At 33.1% G+C, this 9,889-nt stretch overlaps 1 long non-coding RNA gene across 1 annotated transcript; it reads right to left on the bottom strand.

The window, feature by feature from the left end:
* Positions 1-4,237: 4,237 nt before the first annotated feature.
* Positions 4,238-7,109, bottom strand: LOC112698265 (uncharacterized). The gene is made up of 5 exons (XR_003151470.2): positions 6,597-7,109; positions 6,377-6,469; positions 6,194-6,284; positions 5,610-5,891; positions 4,238-5,291 (listed from the first exon to the last, which is right to left on the bottom strand). It is a non-coding gene; the product is annotated as an uncharacterized lncRNA (long non-coding RNA).
* Between the last annotated feature and the right edge of the window lie 2,780 nt (positions 7,110-9,889).

A 9,889-nucleotide genomic window follows, 5' to 3' on the forward strand; every position in this document is an offset into this window, starting at 1 on the left:
CAATGAATTTTATTCAAGCTTGCCAAGGACTAGAGTAAGATTTGATACGGTGCGGGTAATTATTGATTGACTAATGAAGTCTGCTCATTTCTTGCCAATCCATATGAACTATTCTTTGAAAGAACTGGTGAAATTGTATATCAAAGAGATTGTGAGATTTCTTAATGTGCCTATAACTATAGTGTCAGATAGAGATCCTCTATTACTTCGAGGTTTTGGAGAGCCTTTCAGAATGCGTTTGGAACCCAAATGTGGTTGAACACAACATAGCATACTCAAACCAATGGTCAATCAGCGAGGACGATTCAAACTCTAGATGATATGTTAAGAGCATGTGTGTTGGACCAACTGGCTAGGTGGGATCATTATATGCCTTTAATAGAGTTTGCATACAATAACAGTTACTATACAAGTATCGAAATGGCTCTGTATAAGGCTTTGTATGGGAGTAAGTGCCAATTTCTGTTGTGTTGGTATGAGGCCGGATAATCAAGTTTATTGGGGCTTGAATTTGTGGCAGAGATGACGAAATAGATCAAGAGGATCTGAGCTAGAATTCTTACCGCTCAGAGTCATCAGAAAAGTTATGCTGATTAGAGGCGGAAGCCTTTGGAGTTTGGAGAGGTTGATCATGTATTTTTGAAGGTCACTCCGACTATGGGAGCGTGTAGAGCTATAAAGACTAAGAAATTAAACCCTCGTTACATTGGTCCATTTCGAATTCTGAAGAAGATTGAGCCAGTGGCTATGATGCATAAACACTAACATGGACACGGGATACGACACGACATGGGACACGCCGACACACGAATTTTAAAATCTTATAAGACACGGAACATGCATATATATAAAATATAAAGTATCTTTTAGAAAAATCATACTAATATTTTGATATTAAAATATAAATTAATTTTTTTATTATTTTTAATATCTGATTTTAATTATATAAAACATTTAAGATTTTTTTGTTTTAATAAAAATATATACTATTTTTAAATTTATTTCAAGAATACATGTTAAGAATAAAGTTGGACATATTGACATGTAATGGTATTTAGGTGTGTCCAAACATGTTCGGAGAAGAATTTTTATTTTTTATTAAGACACGGTTGAACACAACAGACACGCGTGTCAGACGAGTGTCAATGAGTGTCGTGTTTGAAATGTGTTTGACACGTGGACATGACAACTCAACAAAGTGTCTGTGCTTCATAGGCCAGTGGCTTACCAGATAGACTCGTCGCTATATCTTTCGAACCTGCACGATATATTTTACATTTCGCAACTTCAGAAGTATACCTCTTATGTGACCCATGTGCTAGAGCCAGAATCAGTTCAGCTGAGAGAGAATCTGACATTTCAAGTTGCTCCGGTCAGAATTGATGATGTTAATGTTAGGAGACTCAATCGAAAGGAAATTTCGTTGTTAAAGTTGCTTGGAGTCGAGCCAGAGTGGAAGAGCATACGTGGGAGCACGAGTTTGATATAAGGAAGGATTATCCCCAATTATTTACAAGTAATTAAAATTTGAGGACAAAATTTTTCTTTAAGGTGGATAGGATGTAAAACCTAGATACATAATAAATAATTAATTAGTAAATTAAAAGTGAGCTAAAAGGGTTAAAAATTTTAAATTTTATAACTTGAAAAATTACTGGTAAAAGTTTAACTTAAAAAGTAAAATTGAGCATGAAAATATAATTAATTGCGAAAAAATGCGTACTAGTGTTAAAATTAATTGTATCGGCTTAAGTTTGCCTGGTATATATTGCGTATGAGAAAAGTAAAAAATGTAAGATTAACTAGAAAATATTTAGAATAAAAACCAAAACACTTATCTTAAAGATTTTGGGCCTAGGTGGGGTCAAAGGATGAAATTACAAAATTGCCCCTCACTTACACAAAAATTACATTTCACCCAAAGAGAGGGAGTAAGCCACGAAAAGAAGAGAGAATAGATCCCTAACCCAAAATTTACTATTTATTATACCATTCAAATCCACTTTTTTCTCAATTTGGAACTCTGATCGACAACCTATTTTTGGCCACGCGACCACCTTGACATCACCTACATTTCTATCTAACTTTTGCGGTGAGTATTTGTGAGAACCATAGCTCATTTCTCCATTTCCTATCAAATTTGAGCTTTGGTATATATTGGGTTGAAGTTTGTGATTTTGATATTTTAGAGGAAGCTCAAGGGCAATCTCTAGTGGGGTTTTGACCCAAGAGTAAGTGTACAAGATAAGGAAACTCAATCCTTTCATTATTACCAATTTTGAGTGAAAATCCTAGTGTATATGTTTGAATAATTGATGTAATTAGACTGTATGGAGTAACTTGGATGCTTAAGTGATTTTGGTGCGGAATTGGATACTTCACTTGGTTGGAGGAGGGTCAATTGTGGCTTAGGTTTGATCGGAGAGGAAATTCAAGGAGTTGGAAACCACTAGGAACGAAGGTACAGGTTTTGGTTTCGGCTAGACACTTTGTAAGGTTATTTGAAAACCTAGGTTAAATGCTCCTAGGATAGTGTTAAATGATGGATGTTGTTGATGGTATGTGGTTTAGTGTGAATGCTTGTGTTGAATGACGTGTTGTGGCCTGATTTTGAGAATTGGAGTCTTTATGATATATATATATATATATATATATATATATATATATATATATATATATATATATATATATATATATATATATATATAATGCTTTTGTGTGTGTGATTAAATTTGGATACAAATTGTGATTTGATTGCCTATTAAGGCTATTGATATGAAAATTTAGGCCGAAGGCCGTGATTGTGTGAGTTATACTTTTTGGTAAGTTATAAACCTTAATTGAGGTATTGAAAAAGTTAAAATTGATATGTCATGGTTGTGATTATGATGAATTATGAAATGGTGTTGGAATTGGTTGATTGAGTTTTGAATGGCTAGGCTATGATTGAGAATTGATGATTGAGTAAAAAGGGTGCTTCGGAATTTGGCTATGTTGGTTTTGAAAGAGGTAAAATAATGGAGATTTTGTAAAAATGAATATTATGTGAAATTTAGGTAAAATTGGATTTTTGACCAACTTTGATGGGACATAACTTGGAGTTCGAAGCTCGAAATTGAGTAGACTTTTTCTTGAATTAAAATTGGAGATGAAAACTTTAAAATGTCGAAGAACAGAGAAAAATGAATTTTGTAGCAAAAGTCATGCACAAGAATTTTGTAGCATACCAGAATTTTTTTTGGTGTGCGTGTGCACAAGAAGAAAAAATGAACTTGTGCACACGCACAGGGTAGCGCGTATGCACCACTCTAGGAAAGCTTGCTGATCTGTGCATGTGTACATGACATGTTTTCTGCAAAATGTTATTTTTTACTGTTTAACCTTTTCAACACGCTTGTAACCCCCTGCAATCCCCATATGATGTCTGATAACTAATTTTTAATCTCTAAAAAGAGTGTGGGTAAATTCAGTTAATTAAATAGATTTATTTTGGATAAAATCTTGGTTAATCCGAGAAAAATATTGTAGGGACGGAAGTTTTTCCCTTACACGGTGAGGACAGTGGCATGGTCCGACTAACGAGATAATAGAATTGATGCATTAAAAGCAAAATTGGGGTTAATGCACTACAAAAAATCTAGTAAAAATGACGGTTTTTTTAGTATTTACGGCAGTTTGAACAGCTATTATTACCAAGAATGGCAGTTTTATAAAGCGACGTAATTCTGGGCACCATTCTGGTTAATACAGTGGTTTTTTAAAAACTGCCACAATTTTCTGGGATAAAAAGCAGTTTTTGAATATGTTAAAATGACAGGTTTTGGATAGATTAAAATGGCGGTTTGAACCGCCATTATTACCCTGGCAGAATGGCATTTTGGTTGGTTAAAACGGCGTTTTTGAACCGTCGTTTTTACCTTGACAGAGTGACTTTTAGTTGGTTAAAATGGTATTTTTGAAATGCCACTTTTACCCTGACAATGCTATTTTTATTGGTTAAAATGACATTTGAAACTGCCATTTTCACCAGGTTATAAAATGACATTTCATGTTGTTTAAAATGACAGTTACAAACTGCTTTTTTACTGGATAAAAATGACATTTTTTATCGTTTAAAAAGATAATTTTTACCATGTTAAACAAATAATTTTTTTGTTTAAAATTTCACAATGACAAAAATCATAACTCATCAACAAAATATTACGTAACTCATAAATAAAATATTAAACATAATATATAATTTTTTAGTATTGGAAATAAAAAATAATAACTCCTATACAAATAAAGTATTGAAAGTCTTAATATGTAACTCTTAATACATCAGGTCTCTATCATAAAAAAAATCACACTACTCTATTATTCGCTTTAAAAGATCTACTTTCTAACTCTTTTGGCGATGGAATCTCATTCTCTTGATCAAATTCCTACAACAAAAATATAATTTAAAAACAAAATAATAAAGAATAAATAAATAAACCATTAACTTGGACAACACAAAATAAATTTAAACAAAAAATAAGAATTAAGAATAACCAAATAATAATCTTGTTTATATATGCATGTATATAACATAGTGGCCAGTGAAAGAAATCAAAGGATTTGATCTGCAGGAGCAATATGATTACACATATGTCCATATATAAAATCTAACAGTTGACAATATAAAAAGGGAAAATGGGAAAAGAAAAATACCATGTGAGTGTATCTCATCACGTTCATTATGTCTCAATTGAATGTTGCGTTAGAACAACAAAATATATGACATGTCAATCTCATATTATGCCTCCATTGTCATAATATGTGCTTCAAAAGATTAACTTATCATACAGGAGTGAATATAAAATAGAATTCCCACCCCTAATATAGATAAGCCTATCAAAATTTAAATTTTTATAAAAAAATCTATTAATTAGACACCTACCTAAAATAGATAAAATATTTCAATAATTTTGACCTGGACTGTAAGGAAAAAATAAGGGAGTAGTGGAATTATATTTATTGTTACAATTTGCATGTACCCAATAAAACCAAGAAAAGCAATTTTAGTTGCAAGTGGCAAAGTGAGAGGAGGAAGCACTCTGGATCTACAAAACAGAGAAAGTAACACAGTATAATATATTTTTGTTTGCAAATGAAATGATTGTAAAAGTCAATAATAACCTTGAGGAGATGAAGGGAGCAGGAAGAAGCAGAATAGCAGCAACAACATAAGCATAAACAACAAAGACATGGTAGCTCATGCCTTCTTCATTTACTATTGGCAGGATCTTCATTGACCGTGAAGCATGCTACTGTTATTTCACCAAACGTATTAACTGTTTTAAAATCCTCATAATTTTGGCAAATTATTCAGAATAGAATGAATAACCAGCTTATTCAATTCAAATAACAAAGTCCCATTTAGATTATGTCATTATTATGTAGTGAGATAAGAGGAAATGAACAGAAAATAAGTAACTAAATAAGTACCACTAGCCATATTTCAATTGATCTCAAGTAACTAAATAAGTACCACATTGCACCCTAATCATGAACAGAAAATAGCAAAAAGAAATAGTCATGCAAAAATACATACTTCAAGACTAATAATACTTGAAAAAAAATATTACCCTTCCTTTGGAAGAATTGGGTGAAATAAGAGGAATGAGTACAGCAAAGCCACAACTGCCAAATCCTGAATAGAAGAAATATATCATAAAGAAATACATTTTCTCATACTATAGCAAATAAATAGATAATTTCCCGCAGTCTCTAGATATATAGCCAAGCTACAAACTATAAAGTAACCTAAAAAAGTAAAGCAGAGAATGTAGCTCGTCCATGCCATGATGTGCTCACACCTCTCTCCTGCAACACCTGTTATTTACCTGTATAGCAGTGAGGTTATTTACCTGCAGAACAACAAAATTCGATGATAATGTGAGGCCATTCCCAATGATGATAGCTGCAAGACTGTTAAATATAGCATAGTGCTAGAAAAAACATAGCTAAATTAAGAACCTCATTGGCACCTCCCACTCCACCAGTTGAGAAAAGATATTAAGATATGGGAATTTAAAAGATTCAATTTAAGATATGGCATGTTCTGTTTGTCACCCAAACACCCCAAACTACAAGAACAATGGTATAAGCTACAGGAATGAAACAAAGCAAAGCCTCAATATAAGAATTAATGAAAGTGAGAGAAACTAACACTAAATTTTCTGGCATATCCTTCGAAGCAAAAAGTGGAGGCACAATAAGCATAATGTCCTCATGATTCACATTCATAAGACCATCCTCACCTATGACAGAATAGAAACACACACTAATAACTTGGTAAAAGCCATCAAAACACCACATTTAAATAACAGAATATTGAAACTAAGATATTCACCGAGGTGTGCTTCGTCAAGTTCTGGCCAATTTCTCTTTTTCCTCTGGGCAAATTCCGCATGAATAGGAACAACATATTGGTAGTCAAACATTCCTGTGTAATATTAAAATAGGAAACAAAAGCAACTAGTTAACTTGCTTCTGAGGTTCTATAAAGCCAATTAATATACATGGTGGCCAAATGAAATCACCAAAATCAAGTCCATCTAAAAACTTCTAACCATTAAAATGATAAGCCTCAGAAACATGAGCAACAACATCAGCACAAAGGTTTGCTTCTTTATCTGCAGATATACATTCCTCAACTTTATCATTCTCAGTTAATCCCTCACTTTCTGGTTCATCAGCTTGCCTCTCATTTTCCGTTATATTTCCAAGCACACTTCCATCAGCTTGCCTCTCAGAAACATGAGTTATATGGCTCACCTAGCATCAATCACTTCTAGCAATTTGCTTTGATACTTGTTGTCAAGTACTTGTAAATGTAGAATTAATTTCAGTTTAAATCCTACTTTCCTTGAGAAAACTAAAGAAGATTAATTAGCATACAATCTTTGTTCTCATATGGATCTTAGAAGTGGTCTTTGGGTCAAGGAAGGATTTGATAGTGCTCCACAACATTCTGAATCCAGAACCAGCATTGATGATGTACATTTGGCTCAAGGCCTGCAATGAAGGACCCAATTTAATGATATTCAAACTAAACTCTCTACTTCGAAATAATTAAACATTTAATCGAGACATAAACTCTTTTATAATCCATATTTACTATAACAAAAGCAGGGGAAGGACTTACTTCAGGATAGTTATAACAATTATTTTTTCAATTTTGTATGCTGATGAGCGGATAATTTATACGCTTTTTGGCATTATTTTTACGTAGTTTTTAGTAGGATTTAGCTACTTTTAGGGATGTTTTTATTAGTTTTTATGCAAAATTCACATTTCTAGACTTTACTATGAGTTTGTGTGTTTTTCTGTGATTTCAGGTATTTTCTGGCTGAAATTGAGGGACCTGAGCAAAAATCTTATTCAAGCTGAAAAAGGACTGCTGATACTGTTGGATTCTGACCTCCCTACACTCGAAATGGATTTTCTGGAGCTACAGAACTTCAAATGGTTCGCTCTCGACTGGGTTGAAAAGTAGACATCCAGGGCATTCCAGAAATATATAATAGTTTATACTTTATTTGAGCTTAGACGACGCAAACTGGCGTTCAACGCCAGTTCTATGCTGCATTCTGGAGTAAAACGCCAGAAACACGTCACAAACCAGAGTTAAACGCCAAAAACACGTTACAACTTGGCATTGAACCCCAGGAGAAACCTCTGCACGTGTAAAGCTCAAGCTCAGCCCAAGCACACACCAAAGTGGGCCTCGAAAGTGGATTTCTGCACTTAGACTTATTCCTGTAAACCCTAGTGGCTAGTCTAGTATAAATAGGAATTTTTACTATTGTATTTACATCTGGGAATTAGTCTTTTGATTAATCTCTTGATCACGTTTGGGGGCTGGCCATTCGGACATGCCTGAACCTTGTTCTTATGTATTTTCAATGGTGGAGTTTCTACACACCATAGATTAAGGTGTGGAGCTCTGCTGTTCCTCGAGTATTAATGCAATTACTATTATTCTTCTATTCAATTTAGCTTATTCTTATTCTAAGATATTTGATGCACTTCAACATGATGAATGTGATGATCCGTGACACTCATAATCATTCTCACCTATGAACGCGTGCCTGACAACCACTTCCGTTCTACCTTAGATCGAGCGCGTATCTCTTAGCCTCCATTCCGAAAGATCGGAGTCTTCGTGGTATAAGCTAGAACTATTGGCGGCCATTCTTGAGAATCCAAAAAGTCTAAACCTTGTCTGTGGTATTCCGAGTAGGATTCAGGGATTGAATGACTGTGACGAGCTTCAAACTCGCGAGTGTTGGGCGTAGTGACAGACGCAAAAGGATCAATGGATCCTATTCTGACATGATCGAGAACCGACAGATGATTAGCCGTGCTGTGACAGATCATTTGGACTATTTTCACTGAGAGGATGGGAGGTAGCCATTGACAACAGTGAAACCCAACATACAGCTTGCTATGGAAAGGAGTAAGAATGATTGGATTAAAGCAGTAGGAAAGCACAGATTCAAGAGGGATAAAGCATCTCCATACACTTATCTAAAATTCCCACCAATGATTTACATAAGTATCTCTATCTTTGTTTTATGCTTTGTTTATCTTTATATTTTTTAAAACCATTATAACCATTTGAATCCGCCTGACTGAGATTTACAAGATGACCATAGCTTGCTTCATACCAACAATCTCCGTGGGATCGACCCCTTACTCACGTAAGGTATTACTTGGACGACCCAGTGCCCTTGCTGGTTAGTTGTGTGAACTTGTGACAAAGTGTGATTCACGTTTGAGAGCTCCAAGTCTTTGGCGCCATTGTTGATGATCACAATTCCGTGCACCAAGTTTTTGGTGCCGTTGCCGGGGATTGTTCGAGTTTGGACAACTGACGGTTCATCTTGTTGCTCAGATTAGGTAATTTTTATTTTCAAAAAGTTTTCAAAAATATTTTCAAAATTTTTCTTCTTTTTTGTTTTGCTAAAAATAGTTTTCAAAAAAAATCCAAAAAAATATAAAATCATAAAATCAAAAATATTTTTGTGTTTCTTTTTGAGTCTAGTGTCAATTTTTAAATTTGGTGTCAATTGCATGTTTTTAAAATTTATGCATTTTTTTTTCGAAAAACTCATGCATTGCATTCTTCATGATCTTCAAGTTGTTCTTGGTAAGTCTTCTTGTTTGATCTTCATATTTTCTTGTTTTGTGTTTTTTCTTGTTTTTCATATGCATTTTTAATTTGTTAGTGTCTAAGCATTAAAAATTTCTAAGTTTGGTGTCTTGCATGTTTTTCTTTTCTTGAAAATTTTTCAAAAATAAGTCTTGATGTTCATCTTGATCTTCAAAATGTTCTTGGTGTTCATCTTGATATTCATAGTGTTCTTGCATGCATCATGTGTTTTGATTCATAATTTTCATGTTGTGAGTCATATTTGTGTTTTTCTCTCTCATCATTAAAAATTCAAAAAAATAAAAAAATATCTTCTCCTTATTTCTCTCATAAATTTCGAAATCTTTAGGTTGACTTAGTCAAAAATTTTTAAAATAAGTTGTTTCTTGTAAGTCAAGTCAAGATTTCAATTTTTAAAATTCTTATCTTTTCAAAACTTTTTCAAAAATCAAATCTTTTTCTTTTTTATTTATTTTCGAAAATTTTTAAAAAAATTTCAAAATCTTTTTCTTATTTTTCTTTTATTTTCAAAACCTTACTAACAATTAATGTGATTGATTCAAAAATTTGAAGTTTGTTACTTTCTTGTTAAGAAAGGTTCAATCTTTAAATTCTAGAATCATATCTTTTAGTTTCTTGTTAATCAAGTTATCAATTTTAATTTAAAAAAAAATCAAATCTTTTTAATCTCTTTTTCAAATCTTTTTT

Source organism: Arachis hypogaea, chromosome 6 (assembly GCF_003086295.3).
Source record: "Arachis hypogaea cultivar Tifrunner chromosome 6, arahy.Tifrunner.gnm2.J5K5, whole genome shotgun sequence".
Lineage (NCBI taxonomy): Eukaryota > Viridiplantae > Streptophyta > Magnoliopsida > Fabales > Fabaceae > Arachis > Arachis hypogaea.